We start from the raw sequence: 22784 nt of genomic DNA, 5'->3' as shown, positions 1-22784 counted from the left end.
GGACTTCCTGTCTGATCGCCGGCAGGTGGTAAGAGTGGGCTCAGTCACCTCTGCCCCTCTGATCCTCAACGCAGGTACCATGTGGGCTGTCTACTAAGCCCCCTCCTTTACTCTCTGCATACCCATGTCTGTGTCGCCACCCACAGCTCCCATCTGCTTATTAAATTTGCTAATGACACTACACTGAGGCACTACACTGGCCTCAATTAACAATGAGGCAGCCTGCAGAGAGGAAGTCATCACTCTGACACAGTGGTGTCAGGAAAACAACCTCTCCTTCAATGCCACAAAACCAAAGGAGCTGGTTGTGGACTACACGAGGAATGGAGACAGGCCAGCCCTATTGACATCAATGGATCTGGGGTTGAGAGGGTGAACAGCTGTAAGTTCCTTGGCATACACATCACCGAGGATCTCACATCTGTACATACTGGCTGTGTGGTGTAAAAGGCACAACAGCACCTCTTTCACCTCAGACAGTTGAAGAAGTTTGGTATGGGCCCCCAAATCCTAAGAATCTTCTACAGGGGCACAACTGAGAGCATCTTGACTGGCTGCATCTCTGTCTGGTATGGGAACTATACTGCCCTCAATCACAGGACTCTGCAGAGAGTGGAGCGGACAGCTCAGCGCATCTGTAAATGTGAACCTTCTACTATTCAGGACATTTACAAAGACAGATGTGTAAGAAGGGCCTGAAGGATCAATGGGGACCTGAGTCACCCCAACCACAAGCTGTTGCAGCTGCTACCATCCAGGAAACGGTACCACAGCATAAAAGCCAGGACCAACAGGCTCCGGGACAGCTTCTTCCACCAGGCCATCAGGCTGTTTACCTGATGCTGACACCTGTGTATTTCTATGTTATATTGACTATCCTGTTCTACATAATATTTATCATAAATTTCTATAAATTGCACACTGCACATTTAGATGGAGACATAACATAAAGATTTTTACCCCTCGTGTATATGAGGGATGTAAGTAATAAAGTTAATTCAATTCAGTTCAATCCTGTACCCTGTGGTATTGAAAGTTTGCAGTGACACTCCTTGCTCAGTTGCCCCACGATGTTGCCAGTGAGGGCTAATAGCACTGATAGATCTCTGTCCTTCCATCCTGAAGCAGCAAGCACAGCCAGCCTTCTTACATCACAGAGTGAAACTAATATCAGCATCAGCCCCTCAGCGTTGCTTAGAATGCTGGTACCACTGATAACAATCACTGCTGGTAGCAGTGATAGCCCTTTGTTCTTGACTGAGACTGCTAGTAGTGATAGCCATGTATAGCTGACAGGGGCTGTTGATAGTGAACGCAGCAGGCCAGGCAGCATCTCTAGGAAGAGATACAGTCGACGTTTCAGGCCGAGAACCTTCGTCAGGACTGTCGACTGTACCTCTTCTTAGAGGTACTGACTGGCCTGCTGCGTTCACCAGCAACTTTGATGTGTGTTGCTTGAATTTCCAGCATCTGCAGAATTCCTGTTGTAGGGGCTGTTGATAGATCTCTGTCACTGCTGAGTGCTCTCTTGGTAGCAGTGATAACCTTGCTGGCTGTGACAGGTAGCTCTGTAAGAAACCTGTGCTCTTGCATCTGTGATGTCATTTCATTGCTGCCATCTCAGACCAGTGGATGATGGTTCTTTGTCCTTGTTGACGGAAGTTTGTAGTGTGCTAGCGTTTCAGAGTAACGATGCTTGCACTCTTTCCTTGCTAAGTGAGACTGAACTGCCTGCTGTCGCGGTGCCTGCTCGCAGGGCCGGACCCAAATGCGGAGGAGTGGCAGACTCTGCCACGGTAAGCACTGGCAACAAAAACTCAGCCCAGGAGGTGAGGAATGCTAGGTGGAAACAGGAGGTTAGACATAGTAATACAAACAGAGCATTGGAGGCATGACCGTGCAACGCTGCAAGAGAAATCATTCTCTGGCACACAGTAGGACTCCACTCGCAGAGCGCAACCAGAGTCCCCTTTAAATAATCATAGAACGCAGGAAACAATGTGCTGGTAGCAATCAACTTGATAAGATTAAACCAAAAGCACCTGGGCTTAACGCTTCTAACAAATCATAAATATACGTGCCCGAGAAAGCCAGAAGCCCAAACCTCTATGGCAAGTTGCAGAGGCCCGCAGGGCTCATGACAGCCTGCATTTATTTTGCAAGGTCGGTCGTAGTATTAGCCCCTTGCCCTCGTTTAATGAGACTAATGAAGTGATGTCCCCATGTCCTTTCTAATTGAGATACATAGCACTGGTGAGACCCATATTACTGCTAACCGCTCGAAAGACTTCTGCTTTTCTCCAAAGAATTATGCTGTTTCTGATGAGGAGATAGATCAAGTGTATCAGAGATTGCTACGTGTGCCACAATAAAGTCACATTGCTGGAAATTATTGTTCAACATGCAGCTGCTGCTAATGAAAACAACCAGGAGGCACGTAATAAAAGGGAAAAAGAGATTAAGGTATTGCAAATGTTTAAAATAATATCCACAGATGTGCAGAGAACAAACATGGATTTTAATGACTAATTTGTTTAAGTCTGTTTATAAGGATGAAAGCTTGAATAATTAATGGGTTTCCTATAACATTTCAGGAAATTGAGCTTTTTCCTTTCTGTTTTCTGTTAAGTTGCACAAATAATTGTATGCTGCTAAAATTATGACAACCACTGCACTTTCCCCTTGGACTTGTCTCACCATTCAACAATGGCAGGCAGATAATAACTGCTTCCAGTCTCAATGAGGAAGGTAGAAACTTTAACACTGTTACAGTTTCAATGACCTGAGTTCAATTTGGCATCTGGTGCTGATTGTGTGGAGTTTGCATGTTCTCCCTATGATAACCAGGTAGTCCAGATTCCTCTCACATCCTGAAAATGTTCTGGTTGATAAGTTAATTGAAAAGAGTTCAGGGTGGATAAAAGAATTGGGCAGGGGGTATTGTAATGGGCACATGAGGGAGAAATGGTTCTAGAGATTCCAATGCAGAGATTTTTGGGATTGATCCAGGATTTAGTGTAGACACAATGGACTGAGTGGCCTCCTACATTGTAAGGGAACTATGAAGAACAAGATAAAGGCAATTGAGTTTTGCCTCAACTGGATATTACAGTTATGCAGCTAATGGGATGAGGAGATTACAAGAACATCCTTATCTTCTGTGATGAATCAGCATATTCAGCAAAAACTACTGAGTGAGTGACCCATCTCTGCTTCATCCACTGTAATTCACTTCATGTGATGTTAGTAAATGGCTGAGATCATTTGATACAGCATTGGGATTTGAGAATGTGATGGTCGTAGTACTGAAGACCTGGCCTCCAGCTAACTTTTACCAATACAGTTCAAACATTGGCACTGTTTGATGGTGCAGAAAATTACCCAATTATATTCTTTTTATAAACCAGAGGCAATTCCAAACTAACTAATTACTCTTCAGACTACTATAATTTATCTGTAAAATGATAGAAAGTGTTATCTTTCGTGTTACTAAGCAACACTTATTCATATATACAAGGTGGTGGGGTGGAGATACATCTCTACCAGTGGAGGTGTAGGGGGCTCCTTCTCTCTCCACTAACCTACAGATCACACTTGGGCAAGGTGTAGCACCTGCTTAGTTCCTCAGTTTGAAGCCGTGGGAGCAGGTGGTGGGTGGTCGCACGAGCAACTGGTGTGTATTGCAAGTCCAGGTTATAAGACTAATGACGCCAGACAGACAATCTTTGAAGAGTATTGTTAATAGCTGGGGTCACACATCTCGTAAAGACACTGTCCAGAAGAAGGCAATAGCAAACTATTTCTGTAGAAAAATTTGCCAAGAACAATCATGAACAAAGACTATGATCGCCGTGTCATATGACACGGCACAAAATGATGATGGTGATTCATAAATGACATAAACACAAGAAATTCTGTAGATGCCTGAATTCTTGAGCAATACACAGAATACTGGAGGAACACTCAAGTCAGACATCTTCAATGGAGGAGTATTAACAGTTGATGTTTCTGGTTGAAAGCCTTCATCAGGAACATTCGGGAATTTGATAACACAGGGATAGAAGCTGCTTTTAAGCCTTGTGGTGCATGCTTTCAAGTTGTTGTATCTTCTGCCTGATAAAGTTCAAGATTGTTTAATGCCATTTCTTGGACATAAATGTAAAGGAGAATTAAATAATTATTAGCCTGGATCCAATGGGGCACAAAGAAAAACACAAAAGATAAAAAGCACAATAGTGATTAAAAACACGATAAATATAAATACGTAAGATAGCTTATAAACATAGATTAATTGTATATTCATAAGGTGATGCCAGGCTGTACATAAAATAATAAGGAAATAATAAGGTAGTGGGTGGAGGTCTTCACCAGTCTTTCTGCTTGGAGAATGTAAAAGTTTTTGAGTCTGGTTGTCCTGGTGTGGATGCAATGTAACCTCCCCCAGATGGGAGTGGGACAAACAGTCCATGAGCAGGATGGATGAGATCTTTCAGGATGTTTCTGGCTCTTTTCTGGCACCTTTCTTTGTATACAATGCCTTGTACAAGTATTCAATCCCCATTTGTTCACATAAATGTGTATTACAACTCGGGATTGGAACTGGATTAGCACTGACGAAGCCTCCCAGATGAGAGGCAAAATGTCTTCTAGACAACACAGCAAATCCAGTTGCCTTGATTTACAACTGCTTGATATACAACCAGGGATTTTGATCAACTTAACTGAGAAATTTATTTGTGAATCACAAGCTCCTTTTTTTTTAGTAAAGCCCCCAAAATAGGGAAAATTGTAAAGCATGAAAAATTAAAAATTCAGAAACTGAAACGTTAGAAGTTTAAAAGTATTCATTTCCCTTTGCTCAGCACTTTGTTGAACCACCTCTCACAGCTATTACAGCAGGTAGGCTCTTTGGATAAGTTTCTATTAACTTTTTGATGGAGCCCACTCCTCCTTGCAAAATTAGGGAGTGGCAGTGGACAGCAATCTTGAGGTTTTGCCAAGATGTTCAATGACCTAGGCAGTGTAGCTGTAGTTTCATATTTTTTCCACTTTCCCCATAATAGATTGCACTGAGCTCAGAGATATGTTCTGTGCCTTTGAGATGTTGTACCCCTCTCTGGATATGAACTTCTCTATTGTCATTTCTCTGACTTGTCTTGAGTACTCTTGGTGTAGTCTGTTGAAAATCTGCCATACAGTTGGACCTTACAGAGGGGAAGTGTTTATTCTTATGAATTCATTGAAATCAGGAGAGGAAAACCAAAGGCCCATGAGCCTGTAATCTCTGAGGATCAGAGATGAAGAGGGTCAGTAACTTTAAATTCCTGGGTGTCACTATCTCAGAGGATCTGTCTTGGACCCATCATAGAAATATAATTGCAAAGAAAGCACGACAGCACCTCTATTTCCTCAAGAGTCTGTTGAGTTTCAGCATGTCATCAAAAACCTATAGATGTGTGGTGGAAAGTGAGCTGACCGGCTGCATCATGGCTTGGTTTGGGAACACCGATGCTTTCGAGCAGAAAATCCGACAAAAGGTAGTGGATTCAGCCCAGTACATCATGGGTAAAAGCCTCCTAAACATTGAGCACATCTACATGAATGGTGCCGTAGGAAAGCAGCATTCATTATCAAAGATCCTAACGCTCAATTCCTAGCACGAATCTTCATCAAATGAAGCAGCGCAGTCCTATATGCAACTAGGTCAGGAGCCAGGTACCCAGCAGTGAATGACTCCCCCCTCCCTCCCCCCAATACCTTAAAGTCTTGCATAATACTAAAATATGAAAACTGAGAAAATGTTCAGCAGGTCAGATCACATGGGCAAGAAAGAAAAGAGAATTAAGGTTTCAAGTAACAACCTTATCATAATGAGATCTCCAATACAGTTCAACGGTGTTAGAACCGAAACATTATTCCTACTTCTCTTCCCACCTGCTGAGAATTTACAGAAATTTTGATTTTTACTTTAGATTTCCAGCACCTGCAGTTTGTTTTGATCCCTAAGCCCTTTCATCATCTACAAGGCAAAAGCCAAACGAAATATTCTCTACTTGCCTGGACAAGTATTTCTTCAGTAAGAAGCTTAATGCTCTCTGGGACAAAGCACCTGATTTATACTCATCCAGCACCCTATGCAGTCATTCTCACCATTCCCTATGTCCAGTTGCTATGGTGTACACCATCTACAAAGTACACTATAATTATTGCTTGGGCTACTTTGACGACACTGCTCAAACCCCTGAGCTCTGCCACTGAATCAGAATCATAATCAGGTTTATTATTGCCTTCATGTGATGTGAAATTTGTTAACTTAGCAGCAGCCATTTAATGCAATACATAATACAGAAGAGAAAAAAAATCAAAGTAATAATAATAAATAAATAAGTAAATCAATTACAGTATACGTATATTGAAAAGATTTTAAAAAACATGCATAAAACAGAAATACTGTATATTAAAAAAGTGAGGTAGTGTCCATTTAGGAATCAGATGGCAGAGGGGAAGAAGCTGTTCCTGAATCACTGAGTGTGTGCCTTCAGGCTTCTGTACCTCCTACCTGATGGTAACAGTGTTTTCTCACTGGCATGCCCTGGGTGCTAGAGTTCCTTGATAATGGACACTGCCTTTCTGAGATGATGTCCTGGGTACTTTGTAGGCTAGTACCAATATGGAGCTGACTAGATTTACAACCTTCTGCAGCTTCTTTCGGTCCTGTGCAGTAGCCCCTCCATACCAGACAGTGATGCAGCCTGCCAGAATGCTCTCCACAGTACAACTGTAGAAGTTTTTGAGTATATTTGTTGACGTTCTAAATCTCTTCAAACTCCTAATCAAGTATAGCTGCTGTCTTGCTTTTTTTATAACTACATTGATATGTTGAGACCAGGTTAGATCCTCAGAGATCTTGACACCCAGGAACTTGAAACTGCTCACTCTCTCCACTTCTGATCCCTCTATGAGGATTGGTACGTGTTCCTTCGTCTTGTCCTTCCTGAAGTCCACAATCAGCTCTTTCATCTTACTGACACTGAGTGCCAGATTGTTGCTAACCCATGGCAATTTGCACAATATTCTGACTTTGAAATCTACTGTTGCTCCCTCATTGTTGTTGGGGCTAGATCCTGGAAAATTGTAACAAATAGGTTGTGGGACCACCTCCACCAGGGGAAGGAATGAGGCAAGCTTTCCAGCAGTACCTACAAGGTGGTGATTCAATTAAAATAAAATCCTGTGTATTAGTGCTGTCTGTAAGGGATTTGTACCTCCTACCTGTGAACGCATGAGTTTCATCTGGGTGCTTTGGTTTCCTCCCACAGCCCAGAATGTATTGCTTGGTTGATTAATTGATCATTGTAAGTTATTCTGTGATTAGGCTAGGGTTAAATCAGGAGATTGATGGGCATCATAGCTTGAAGGGCCAGAAGGGCCTATTCTGTGCGGTATCTTAGTAAATAAGAGTAAAAATAGGAAAAAAATGGAAATGATAAAATGCAGTTGTAAAAAGAGAAAAATAATAAATATTTTTCAATGGAAAATATTGTTTTTGATGGTTTTGAAATCATGACAGATCATGTGAAAGAAGTGATCTGCCTGTGCATTTTATCTTCAGCTTATTGTGTATAAGATGAGGTCACAACAATGGTTTCCCAAGTCTCTTGAAATCAATTTGGCGCAGAACTCAAAGAACTAAAGTTTACATTAACTAAGCATCACATTGCAACCACTGGGCAACTCAGATGTCTCAAGGCTAAAGGTCTTTGTAACTGTCAACAAGCCTGGTCACTGGAAGACAGATTGTGTAAAGTAATAACTAGAGTTAATCCCATTCAAATAATATACTGGCATCCACAAAGCAGTTTAGCAATATGAAAGACTTGAAGCAGTTCCATAACAGCACTTTCAGATATACATGAATAATCAGAGAAATAATTGTATGTCCATTGCATTGCTTTTGGTGACGTGGGTACTCCCACAATATTTAAGGAACACTAGCACTGAAATGCCAAGTCATGCTTTATAACTTTCGAGAAACTATTAGATTAGATTAGATTATGAGGACACTCAGTCCTCGTTTATTGTCATTTAGAAATGCATGCATTAAAAAATGATACAATGTCCCTCCAGAAAGATATCACAGAAACACAGGACAAACCAAGACTAAAATTGACAAAATCACATAATTATAACATATAGTTACAACAGTGCAAAGCAATACCATAATTTGATAAAGAGCAGACCATGGGCACAGTAAAAAAAAGTCTCAAGTCCTGATAGCCCCATCATCTCACGCAGACAGTAGAAGGGAGAAACTCTCCCTGCCATGAACCTCCAAGCGCCGCAAACTTGCCGATGCATTGGAAGCACCCAACCGCAGCCGACTCTGAGTTCATCTGAAAACTTTGAGCCTCCGACCAGCCCTCCGACACCGAGCATCGAGCACCATCTCTGCCAAGCGCTTCGACCCCGCCCCGGCTGCCGAGCAACAAGCAAAGCCGAAGACTCGGGGCCTTCCCCTCCTGAGATTCTGGATCACACAGTAGCAGTGGCAGCGAAACAGGCATTTCAGAAGTTTCACTAGATGTTCCTCAGTGCTCTCACGTCTGTCTCCATCAAATCAGGATTGTGCACGGCACCCTACTTGACAGATAACAGATACCATCACCGGAGTTGCCTCTGCAAGCTGCGTTGCGCCGCCATCTTCTCCTCCAGCAACTTCCCTCCTTTATTAGGAGTAAAGACCAAAAGCTTAGCCAAGTAGGCAATTCATATCAAGGATCTGAATGAAATACAAAGGCTTGTACTATCAACACACTAAACTCTAGATATGGCTACTAAAAAGATGGATCAGGATACAGCTGTGGTAATTTTTTGGGAAAGATGTTGGATTAAAGGTGACAGAGATCGAGGGAGGTGGGCAGAGGATGTGAGGGATGGGGAAGTCATGAAGGGGACATAAATACCGGAAAATGTTACTTTGAAAGAGTTGGGAAGAGTCAGTGAGAATAAAAGGTCAGAAATGATCTAGTTGACAGTTTAGGAAATGGGCAGAATAACTTTGGATGATTTTGGAGAGTATGAAGTATGAAAGATTTGAATCTGGAAATGGAATTGGAATTGGTTTACTATCATCACATGTGTCAAGTTACAATAAAAAGTTTGAGTAGCAACTCTACAACCAAGGACTCTACAACTCATGTTCTTGATACTTAATTCTTATATATTTATTAATATTGTTTTGTTTCTTTATTCTCTTTTTGTATTTGCACAGCTTGCTGTCTTTGGCTTATTGGTTGTTTGTCCATCTTGTATTCAGTTTTTCTTTGATTCTATTGTGTTTCTTTGTATTTACCGAGAACATGCTAATGTACTTTGTACTTATGTACTTTGATAATAAATCTACTTCGAACTTTTTTAAAAAACTTTTTAGCATACTGTGCATACAGATCAAATAATTAAAGTCCAAAGTTCAAATCAAATTTATTATCAAGTACATAAATGTCACCATATACAACCTTGAGATTCATTTTCTTGCAGGAATACTCAATAAATCCAATAACCATAATAAAATCAATGAGTGTTCAACCAGTGTGCAAAGGACAACAAGCTGTGCAAATACAAAAAGAAAGAAATAATAAACAAACAAACAAATAACTAAATAAATAAATAAATAAATAAGCAATAAATATTGAGAACATGAGATGAACATAAGAAATAGGAGCAGGAGTAAGCCATCTGGCCAGTGGCGTCTGCTGCACCATTCAATAAGATCATGCCTGATCTGACCATGAACTTATCTCCACTTACCTGTCTTTTCCCCAGACTCTTAATTCCCATACTATGCAAAAATCTACCCAACCTTGCTTCATTGGGCAGAAAATTCCTCAGGCGTCCTTGAAAGTGAGCCTATAGCTTGTGGGAACATAACAATGCTGGAGAAAGTGAATTCGAGTGAAGTTATCACCTTTGGTTCAAGAGCTGGGTGGTTGAGGGGTAATAACTGTTCCTGAACCTGATTTGAGTCCTGAAGGTCCTGTACCTTCTCCTTGATGGCAGCAGTGAGAAGCCAGTGTGTTCTGGGTAGGATTTTCCATTCAAAGGCATTGACCTTTCCACACCAGGCTGTGATGCAGTCAGTCAATATACTCTCTGCCACACATCTGTAGAAGTTTGTCAAAGTTTTCGAAGTCATGCTGAATCTCTTCAAACTCCTAAGGAATTAGAGGCACGGCCGTGCTTTCTTCATAATTGCACCTACGTGCTGGGCCTCCAAAATTATAACACCAAGCAAATTAAGGTGCTGACACTCTCCATCTCTGATACTCTGATGAGGACTGTCTCATGGAGTCTTGGTTTCCTCCTCCTGAAGCCAATAATCAGTTCCTTAGTCTATCTGACATTAAGAAGATGATGGTATGGAGGTATTGAGACTAAGCCCTTGAAACATGGATTAGTTTTGAGGAGATGATAGTATTGAATGTCAAGCTGTAGTCAATAAAGAGCATCCTGATGTATGCATCTTTGCAGTCCAGATGTCCCATGGTTGAGTGAAGAGGCAATGAGATGATATCTGTTGTGGACCTGTAGCAAATTTGAGTGGATCCAAGTTGTTTCTCAGGCAGGAGTTGATATGTTTCATCGTCTACATTTCAAAACCCTTCGTCACTGTGGATGCAAGTACTACTGGGTTATAGTCATTGAGGCAGAATATCACATTCTTCTTAGGCACTGGTGTAAGTGAAGTCTTCTTGAAGCAGGAGGGTACTTCAGACTGCCGAGGTGATAGGCTAAAGATCATTACGTAGTGTTTTGAGATAGAAAAAGGTAAAACAATAGCAGAATGCAAACAAATGTGTAACAGTTACAGAGAATGTGCAGAGCAGGTAAACAGTAATGTGGAAGATCATACAAAGTAGACTGTGAGGTGAAGAGTACATATTATCACACCTGGGAGCTATTCAATAGTCTTATGACAGTGGGGTAGGTGATGTCCTTGAGCCTGCTGGTACTGTACATATGATACCATGTATCATATGTATTGATGTAGGATACCACCACAGAGAGCATTAAAGATGACAAGATATCTCTTACGATGCAGTTCTTACACTTCACAAGTTTCACTTAGAAGATTTTACGTTTCCTTGCATTATATGTGTATTTCCAATGAGAAAAGTAGGTGTGGCAGAATTGGGAATGTTTACATTTATTCTGCTTTATTATCTATAAAACTTAAATTTTATAACTTTTATTTCACACATGGCATATGAATCTTATTGCTTAGTCAGCATTTAAAGTCCTCTCTAATTACCCCCTGAACTTTAACATACCTGGGGGCAACTGATGTTAACCACATCGATGGGTCAAGTCTCACATAAAGATCAAAGTGGGTTAGATGATCTACATAGTTTCTTACAACAATTCTGTAGGTTCAAGCATACCTTGACACTATCCCATTGCCTTACAAGTTAAATTCCTACCTTCTCTAGTGGCAACCAAATTTACATTTTTGATTAGTAACCCAAGGCACTGGAAGCCAGCCTAGTAATGTATACCATTGCAAAGAACAAAAAACACAATTACATGCAGCATATGGCATTAATTGTCAGTGGTTGTTTAATTACAGGTTTGCCTGGCTTAAGAGAGATGCACTCCATTTACTGTGGCAGACTTTCAACGTGACTAAAATGATGAAAAATCCAAACCTGCCTCAAATCATAACATCACCAATCTTTCATTCCATTGACCCTGCTGAAATGAGCACCTATTATTTAAATATAGCTTTGCAGCATTTCTAAGTTTAGTCTGATTTTCCATTGATTGCCTTTTGAACTGGAACACATGTATCTTCAGAGCAAAGAAACAGCAATTTGATACCAAGAATACTGCAGATGACCTAATGCTGTTTAAATGGCACAGGCAGGGCAATGAATGATAGGGAGGTCCCGATACCCTTGGTGGTGCCACAGGATAGGTGGTGTCTTCCTGTAAGTAATATAGACAAGAAGGTGGTGCAAAACATAAATAAATAAGCAACAAAAGAGCTTTGGACATTGAAGACTTTTGTGTGGTCAACTGAAACACCATTGAGTTATTTAAAATGGCAGTCTACTGACAAGCTTTGACAGTAATAAATAGACTTAAATATAATATTTGTATTCACTGCCAAAAAGATTATAATTTCTTTAGGAACATTTTCCCCTCTTGTTATAAATTCAGTCTAAAGTTTGAATGTACCAAAGCAGACCCCTCAGGAGAGCTGCAAAGATGCCCACTGTGACTGTGACTGCAGCGCATTCCTTGTTTAACTACTTCAAGATTTCATTGTAGTTGAGAATAGAGTGCATGGGGTGTGGAGGAAAAGGGTAGCCAATGTCAGACTAAATTAGCTTTTATCTTCCATTTCCCATGATTTTGAAGACAGCAATGGCCAACACTGAAAGACTGGGGGAAGAATTTTGGATCCTGACCCGGATCTGGGCCGTACCCTCCAAATATCTGGACCTGCCTCTTGGTTTTTTTTGCATTACCTTACTTTCCATTTTTCTATTTTCAATTTATGTTTTATAATTTAAATTTTTAATATTTACTAATTTTTACTAGTCTTAATATTTTAAATATTTTAAATTTTTAATATTTGTAATCCAGGGAGCGGGAAGCGCAGAATCAAATATCGCTGTGATGATTGTATGTTCTAGTATCAATTGTTTGGCAACAATAAAGTATGAAGTATAATTACAATGCAGGAGACAAATCACCTCCATAGCAGTTTATGAATTTCTGGCATTTCTTTGATTATTTTGTCAAAGCATAGTAGTGTAGTACATAGCCCAACACTTTACAGTACCAGTGACCTGGGTTCAAGCCACACCACTGTCTGTATGGAGTTTGTGCATTCTCCCCATGATCCCGTGGGTTTCCTCCAGGTGCTTCGATTTCCTCCCGCAGTCCAACAATATACCAGTTGGTAGGTTAATAGGTCATCATAAATTGTCCCGTGATTAGGATAGGGTTAAATCGGGGGTTGCTGAGTAGTGTGGCTTGAAGGACTGGAAGCGTATACTCCACGTTGTATCTCATTATAAATAAATAAATAAATTTATTACTTTGGGGCAGCACGGTAGTGTAGTGGTTAGTACAATGCATTACTGTACCAGTGACCTGGGTTTATTTCCTGCCACTGTTTGTAAGGAGTTTGTACATTTTACTCATGACTGCACAAGTTTCCTTCGGGTGCTCTGGTTTCCTCCAACAGTCCGAAGACGGACCAGCTAGTAGTTTAATTACTCATTGTAAATCGTCCTGCAATTAGGTTAAGGTTAAATAGGTGCTGAGCAGCGCATCTCTAAGGACCAGAAGGGCCTATTCCATGCAGTATCTCAATACATACTTAAATATGTACAATATGAAGGGTGAGCAGAGGAAGTTGCATGGAAGTTCTCCTCCAAAGATCCATGGAAAGAGAAATACAGTTGAACTGCATTTTAACATGATCCAAAAATAAGCAGGCTGAATATCTGATCCAGGAATGGAAAACACAGGATAAACAAGGAAAAATGCAGCCACCAATTTCAAGGAGAAAACACAAGCTTTTCTGTCCTGAGATTATATCCTTTTGGGGTTGACACATTTTTCTGAATCTCAATAGCAAATTTACCAGGTTTGCAAGAAGTATGAAACTAAAAGAGACAGCAAATTCGGATTGTCAGTTTAGAAATTTAAAATGTTCTGCACAACTTATCTGAGTAAAATAATGGCAGATGCAACCTGAAGTGGATAAGCATATAGATAATCAGGTGACTCAAATTTTCCATGAATATCTTTGCAACAGCTGAGAATAAAATATAAAGAAAGTTATCTCAGTTGCCACAAGATTCTTGTTATCTAAACAGAGGACACACATTAACAAATGGCTAGCAGTTTGATGCTAATTAGCTGGAATACTGTATATCAGAAGGTTATGTTCTGTGTACATTTCCCTGGCTAGACCAATGCAAAACATTCTTTGGCACAAGGAAGATAGTTAAGTTGGCAGTATATTGTTGTGAAAGAATTTTTTTTAACATTCTAGACACTGCTCACAGAGCCAGAGACATCACTCTCCCATATATTATGCCATTAATGTATTCAAGTACCCTTCTTTCAAGCATACCTCCAGTGCAGGAGACATGTGGAACAAGCCTCATGAAGTATAATCAGGGATCAGAACAAAACAATACACATGCTGGAAATCCAAACCAAAAGGACGAAAATGGTGGAAGCACTCAAGCAGAACAGGCAGGGAAGGAGTGGAAATATTGGGTCAATGGTCCTTTATCAGAAATGGAAAAGCAAGGAGACAGGCAGGTTTTAAGTTGTAGGAATATGGAGGGTGTTGAGAACAGAAGGAATGTCTGAGATTACATGAAGTTTAAAGTTGTAAAGTTAACGATTACCTCAAACACTGGCAATTAGAGACTCAAAAACTGAGAGACCATAGTGCAAACACTGTTGTGGAGAGATAAAAATGGACAAAAAAGGTGATATACCTGTAACCTTAAATTCAATACTGTCTTGAGGACTGCAATCTACCAATTTGAAATTTGAAGGATTGAAACACTTCCTAGAGCTTATGATGGGCATTGTTGAGCGAAGACCGAAAGGACTGAATGGGAGTGGAAAGTGAAAGGTGACTGGAAGCTTAGGGTCACCCATGCAGACTGAACAACAGTGTTCTTCAATGAGGTAACCACTTTGCTCATGTTTGCTTCCTCTAGTGTAGTGGCAACCATATTGTGAGCATCAAATGCAAACAACGAAATGCAGCTGAATTGCTGCAGCATCTGGGTGGACCATTGAGGTCACGGAATGGTGACAAGGGAAGAGATAAATGGGTAGGTGAAGCATCTGTTATGGTTGCATGGGCAAGAAACACTAGTAGAGGTGTAGGCTTGAACATTAACATGGAAATACAGTACGTGTTATTGAAGTACAGATGCTTTTCTAGGTTTTACAATGAAAATGCGAGGAAGTTATAAAATCACTGATGAGACCTTAGTTGACATTTGTGACTGATTCTGAGCACCACACTTTAGGATGAATGTCAAGATCTTGGAGAACAGGTAGAAGGAATACAGTGGGGTGTTATAAGGAATGAGCAACTCCAGTGCGTTGAGCAATTGATGCAGCTGGAGTTGTTCTGCTAAGAGATAAAGTTTACAGGATTTTAGACCATAAGACATAGGAGCAGAATTAGGCAATCTGGCCCATCGAATCTGCTCTGCCATTCAATCATGGCTGATCCTTCTTTTTGCTCCTGCTTAACCCCGGTTCCCGGCCTTCTCCCCGTAACTTTTGATGCCATGTCCAATCAAGAACCTATCAATCTCTGCCTTAAATACACCCAATTACCTGGCCTCCACTGCTGCATGTGGCAACAAATTCCACAAATTCACCACCCTTTGACTAAAGTAATTTCTCTGCATCTCTGTACTGAAAGGGTGGCCCTCTTTCCTGAGGCTGTGCACTCTCCCACCATGGGAAACATCCTTTCCACATCTACTCTGTCTAGGCCTTTCAACATTCGAAAGGTTTTAATGAGATTCCCCCCCCTCATCCTTCTGCATTCCAGTGAATACAGACCCAGAGCTATCAAACGATGCTTGTATGATACCACTTTCATTTCTGGAATCATCCTTGTGAACCTCTTCTGGACCCTTTCCAAGGCCAGCACATCTTTTCTAGTATGAGGGGCCCAAAACTGTTCACAATACTCAAGCTGAGGCTTCACCAGTGCCTTATAAAGCCTCAGCAACACATCCTGGTCTTGTATTTTAGACCTCTTGAAATTAATGGAACATGGCATTTGTCTTCCTCACCACTGACTCGACCTGCAAGTTAACCTTTAGGGTGTTCTGCACAAGGACTCCCAACCCCCTTTGCATTTCAGATTTTTGGATTTTCTCCCCGTTTAGAAAATAGTCTGCACATTTATTTCTATTACCGAAGTGCATGACCATACATTTTCCAACATTGTATTTCATTTGCCACATTCTTGCCCATTCTTCTAATCTGTCTGAGTCCTCTTGCATCCTACTTGTTTCCTCAACACTACCTGCCCCTTCACCAATCTTCGTATCATCTGCAAACTTACAACAAAGCTATCTATTCCATCATCTAAACCACTTATATACAGCATAAAAAGAAGTGGTCCCAACACTGACCCTTGCGGAACACCACTATTTACTGGCAGCTAACCAGAAAAGGATCCTTTTATTCCTACTCACTGCTTCCTACCAATCAGCCAATGCTCTAACCATGTTAGTAACTTTCCTGTCCATGGCCCCTTAACTTGGTAAGCAGCCTCATGTATGGCACCTTGTCATAGGCCTTCTGAAAATCCAAATAGACAACATCCACTACATCCCTTTTATCTATCCTACTTGTAATCCCCTCAAAGAATTCCAACATGTTCATCAGGCAGAATTTTCCCCAAAGGAAACCATGCTGACTTTGTACTATCTAGTCCTGCAGCACCAAGTACTCCATCATCTCATCCTTAACAGTTGGATCTAACACCTTCCCAACCACTGAGGTCAGGTTGACTGGTCTATAATTTCCTTTTTGCTGCTTTCCTCCTTTCTTAAAGAGTGAATTGACATTTGCAATTTTCCAGTCCTCTGGCACCATGACAGAGTCTAAAGATTTTTGAAAGATCATTTATAATGCCGCCACATTCTCTAGTACTACCTCTTTCAGAACCCGAGGGTGCAGTTGATCTGGTCCGGGTGACTTATGCACCTTTATGTCTTTTAGCTTTTTGAGCACCTTCTCTCTTTTAACAGCAACTGCATCCACTTCTCTTCCTTCACACACTACAACATCAAGCATACTGCTAGTGTGTTCCATAGTGAAGACTATTGCAAAATACTCATTTAGTTCTTCAGCCATCTCCTTGCCCCGCGTTATTATTTCTCCTCCCTCATTTTCTAGCAGTCTTATGTCCATTCTCATTTCTCTTTTATTTTTAACATACCTGAAGAACTTTTACCATCCACTTTGATATCATTTGCTCACTTGCTTTTGTACTTCATCTTTTCCCTTCTAATGACTTTTTTTAGTTGCTCTCTGTAGATTATTAAAAAAAAATTCCAGTCCTCTATCTTCCCACTAATTTTAGCTTTCTTGTATGCCCTTTCTTTTGTTTTTACAATAGCTTTGACTTTCCTTGTCAGCCATGGTTGTACTACTTTCCTATTTGAGTATTTCTTCATTTTTGGAATACACCGGTCCTGCACTTTCCTCATTTTTCCCAGAAATGCATGCTATCCCTGCCAGCAGCTCCATCCAATTTTCTTTGACCAACTGCTCTCTCATACCGCTGTATTTTCCCTTACTCCACTAAAATACTGTTACATTAGACTTCGTGTTCTCCCTCTCAAATTTCAAGTTGAACTTGAAATCTTAAAGAGATTTCTAAAATTATAAATTAATTTAATGGAGTAAGTACAGAGAATTCGTTTTCAGTGGAAAGATGGTTAATAATGAAAAGAAATAGACTCACTGTGATTGCCAGAAAAGCTAGAAAAATATGAAATATGAAGAACATGGCACAAACGAACAATGTGACCAAGGGCACAATCTTCCTGGCACTTCACAAAACTATTTCTTTCACTTCTTCTATGTCTTCATTTCCTTTCAAATGTGGGTCTGCTACTTTTGGAGCCTGTGATCTATATTTTGGTGGTGCATTATTGAAAGATCTGGTGCTTTGCTGTCTCTGAGGGTGATTCAGGAGGCTCCAGTAAAGCAGCTTTTGAATTTAAATTAAATTTAAATGATTTGATAATTCTAAAATTAAAAAAATAATGCCCTTTAAACTACTTGATTTCACTCATTGCCCTTCAAGAAAGGAAAGCTGTAATCCTTATCTGATTGCATTTCATGCAATTTCATATCTGTAGTGTATTTAATATTTCAGTAATATTTGAATAAAGGCATCTGTTAGTCTTGCGAGACTATGGATCTGCACCTGGGAAATCTTCACTCTCCAGGACGCAGGCCTGGGCAAGGTTGTATGGAAGACCAGCAGTTGCCCATGCTGCAAGTCTCCTCTCTCCACGACACCAATGTTATCCAAGGGAACGGCACCAGTGTCATCGCAGAGCAATATGTGATTAAGTGCCTTGCTCAGGGACACAACACATGTTGCCTCGGCTGGGCTCGAACTCATGACCTTCGGGTCGCTAGTCCAATGCCTTAACCACTTGGCCACGTGCCCACACAATATTTGTAATGTTGTAAGTATATTGTTTGATTAAACATTCTGTTTGGTTACATAATTCATTGTAGGGTATATGTAAAAGTATGTGAATGGTATACGTTATTATGCCATCACATTATATTTGGTTGCCTCAGTAAAATAAAACAAAGCAAGACATATTTTCCCAGCTTTGGCATTTTTCTTTCAATTAGTTTTTGGAGTTACAAAACATACCAAATTGCATCAGTGCATTTGGTTCTTTTGGGATAAGTGGTAAATAATAAATGCTGTCCTTGTCAAAATAAAATAACATTTAGAAACAACTCTGTGAAGCATTTATTAAACTTCAGCTATGTGTATAATTACCTAAAATTATATTCATGTGGTTTAGGAAGTACATCAGGAAAAGCCTCTTCACAAAAGCAGGTGGGGAGTTATCTTGGAAAATAACTGTTAGCTGTATCAGAAATTATGAATTTGTTGACCTGAAAATAGAACTAATGTGTGTAGATAGAGTTGGACTCATAAAAACGGTGTTTCTTTCTGAATTAGTACAATCTTGTACCCTGTATCAGAAGCTGTGGTGCTGCTCCAGGATAAAGGCGGCTTCTCGTTATCAGCAACAAATTAGTGCCATGGCAAGCAATTTGAAGTTTCCTTCCCCTTTGGACATTGTTGCTTCCCTCCAAGGACTTAGCCTCTCCCTTTCCTTTGACTCAGTGGCACCCTTCCATGCAGTCAGCATTATGTTAAACATCTCAGAGGTCTTCTGGAATTGTTCAGGGACCACAGTTAAATTTCATCAACAGCCAGTGGTTAGAATTCGTGAGTTCAATATTATTCTAGCTAACTTTGAGAACTACCCTGAAACTTCATCTGTGGATACCCTTACATCACATGAAGCACTGAAAAGTATTGGAAGATTTTTTTTACACTCCATAGTTCTTTATGAAATCCAGACACCATATGCCCAACTTTTGAATGGGGTGTCTACTTACAATTCAGGTGCCTGGCTTGTTACTTTTTTGGCTGAAGGAATAAGAAGAGAGAAGTTTTTACACGCTAACTCTTGTTCGAATAAGCCTCCTTTGAAGGGCGGCACCTTCAGTGAGAATGCCGGGGTGAAACCCACATCTCCTTGATTCAGAGCCAAATCAACGGTGAAAGGGAAACACAGCAATCAGGGAAATGTTTGGCACCAGTCTATTGAGGATATCATAAAGAGCGGGGTGTGACTTCATTCTTAACTCCTGTTTGAAATTTCTGCTGGCTTATGCAAATTGCTTGTGCTTGATGAAAACAAAGTTGAGTGAGGCAAGGCAATGCTAACGTTGACCTGCAAACAAATCCCATGGTGGAAATAAAGTATGGCCCTCTCTGGCTGCACTGGGAAAAAATAATTTAGTTAAGCTTCATTCTAGAATTGCAGGAGATACATTTGAGTGGCTTGCAAGATCACATCAGAGCACAGATGACAGTCTATCACCTTTATAGTTGGATCTCATGAAAGGTATGAAGTAGGTGAGGGGAGTGGGGTGAAATCCTTGCCAGCCTGCTCTAAAGGTTATGAGCCTGTTTTCAATGAGTAATATAGACAGAGGGAACAACCTTTTAGTGGTGTGTGTTTGCTTTGCATAAAACTTCAGTGCCCATTAGCTATACCATATCATGGGGCTTCCTCATTGTAAACTACCACCATCCAAAGACTAAGGAAGGTGCATGGGAAAAACAAGCAAGACCAAGTTTGTATCATGGTAAATTACCGTAATTACCCTAATTCTGAATGTGTATACCAGTCCCTTCCCTATCATTGAAATCCTTACCCACCAGTACTATAGGAGCCACTGTGCTGCAAAACTGCACTGACCCTCGGGTGGCTCTCCCTCACAGTTCCTGCACTGCTAGGAATGCCTAATATTACCAAACACCCACATTACAAGAATATATTTTTAATTGTCATATCTTATCAAGTGAGTGGGCTACCCAATTCTACTTGTCATCAAGAGGGCAGCATGTCCAACCAAATTAACTGGGACCGAGGCTAAAAGTAGCTTGCTTCTCACCAGAAGCTCTAGGGTTAATTGACACCTATCCCATTCTCCTTAGAGTCATGGAACCATAAAGCACTTAGGCCCAACTCGTCCATACCAACCAAGATGTCATATCTCAGCCTTCGACATTTCAGGGAAAAGGAAGTCCAGTCTATCCATTTCAAATCCTCCAGTTTTAATAACATCCTTGTGAATCCTTTCCAGCTTAATGACATCCTCTCTATAGCTGTGCAACCAGACCTGCAGACAATACTCCGAGTGTGATCTCACTTATGACTTGGACAGCTGCAACATGACATCCCAAATCCTGCACTTATTACCATCACCAATGAAGATAAATGTGTCAAATTCTTACTTCACCACTTTGTCCACTCTATCTGTGCAATACGTTCAAGAAACTATGTTCATATAACCCTAGGTCTCTCTATTCTCCAAACTTCCCAGTTTCATTGTGTATTTATTGTGTAAACCATGCCCTGATTCAACTGACCAAGGTCCAACGTAAGTTAAATTCCTTATCCTGTTTCTAATCAAAATTGCCAAGCACTTATCTTTTTTTTCCATATTAAGTTGCTTTGATGTTCTGTTTCACACTATAGAGGTGCAATGGAAGATCCAACCAGAACCCAATCTGTCTTGAACCTCCTCATTTCTGATTTGAATAGGGTTCTGTGGGTTCATGTGACTGATGGCTTGCCCATTTAAGTATTATAATGAGGCTGATTGCTTTGGATTTAACATTTAACATTGAACTTTGCCAGAGCTTAATGAGATTTCTGGGTCGAAGAAAATTTTGTGCTGGAGACAGGTCAGAATTGCTCAAACCAGCAGGTTGGGTCAATCTCCTCACACTTGATACCTAATTAGTTCACAGCTGAGTCACAAGCTTGAAGGTTAATTGCAAAAAAGATTCAAATACCCATACTGTCAGGCTAACAGGCATTGCCTTCAGCTTAAAAGTTCACCCCCAAAGAATCTCCAGGGAGCCTCCACTGAATAGAGTCGTAGAATATAGGGATAACACATGAACTATTCTGATTGCTGCAAGCACACAGTAGCTCCAGTAGCACTGCTGTAATGGTGGATTTACTATAATAATTTCAGGCAGATGGGACTCGTCATCCATGGTTGCCAGCTCATCTAGGAGAAGGAAAACACTGCTCTCAAACCTCCACTGCCTTGCGGCTATACACAGTCATGGGGAAGGCTTCGGGAGTAAACCCCAAGGGAAAAATCTGGCGCTGGCGTCCCTAAGGCAGTTCTACATTGAGTTCAGTGCTAACTAGCAACTCTTACACTGCTGGTATCAAACTGCATCAGTCTGTCATTTGTCTGGGTTCATCAGATGTGTGGGGAGGGGGCAACAGCTTGCTCTCCATATTGTACTGCCTAGGCTTGTGTATCTAGATAGCCAGAACACAATACTCATGGTCAACTCTGACTGACAGAGACTCTCACTATAACAATAGTAACAACATAAGAAGTGTAAATTAACCATTAGTATTAGTTCAGTATTAATGCATTTCATCAGTATATAATAAAGTGACATCAAGTACAGTAAGAATATGGTAATGGAATGTTAGCAAAAGTACTGGATTAAATACTAATTGAGGAAATTGAAGCTAATATACACCATGAAGGTATTGTGAAGAGGCATACGTTGTGAATGTATCTGTAAATTATAAAACAACATTTAAAAATAGAAGGTGACATACACAAAATGGTGGAGGAAATCAGCAGGCCTGGAAGCATCTATGGAAAAGAGTAAACAGTAGCCATTTTGGGCCGAAACTCTTCATCGGGACTGGCAGAAAGATGAGATGTCAGAATAAGAAGGTGGGGGTGAGGAGAGGAAGAAGTACAAGGTAGTAGGTGTTAGGCGAAACTGGGAGATGGGGAGTGGTGAAGTAAAGAGCTGGGGAATCTTTGATTTCTAGCATCTGCAAACTTCTCTTGCTTGTGAATTAAAAATGCAAGCTTAAGTAACCATTATGATCATCAATAAAACGACCACTGCATGCCACGTGATGCCTCTTAATGTGTACTACCACATTCTTTGCATTATTCCTAAAGCTGCTCCCCTACAATATTTATAATTGTTAGATCCAGCAGTAACAGCACCTTTGGAACCCCAGTTCACAACCTTTTTGTGATTGGACACTCCCTTCAACTACAAGTTCACCTTCTCCAAAATTTTATTGGTTTACCTTGCCCCTGATGTCCCATCTGATTTGTCATGTTGCCCCCCCCCCGCCTCCAATAACCACCCCCTTTTACCATCACTCGATCTCACTTTGGATTCTGACCTCTCCATCCTGATCTTTTCTGTTTCTCCCTGCTTTTTCTCAGTTTCCTGCTGGTGCCAAAGGCCTCATCTCCTCTTAATCTGTTTGAAACTGGGACAAAAGAGGAAAGTAAAGTTAATCCAGGCCTGTCACAAGATTGAATAGGATCAGAACTAAATTTGTTCATCTGGTTTTTCAATTCAAAATTGC

Source organism: Mobula birostris, chromosome 5 (genome assembly GCF_030028105.1).
Source record: "Mobula birostris isolate sMobBir1 chromosome 5, sMobBir1.hap1, whole genome shotgun sequence".
Taxonomy (NCBI): Eukaryota; Metazoa; Chordata; class Chondrichthyes; order Myliobatiformes; family Myliobatidae; genus Mobula; species Mobula birostris.
The sequence above is the reverse complement of the archived record's forward strand: the minus strand, read 5'-3'. Positions refer to the sequence as shown.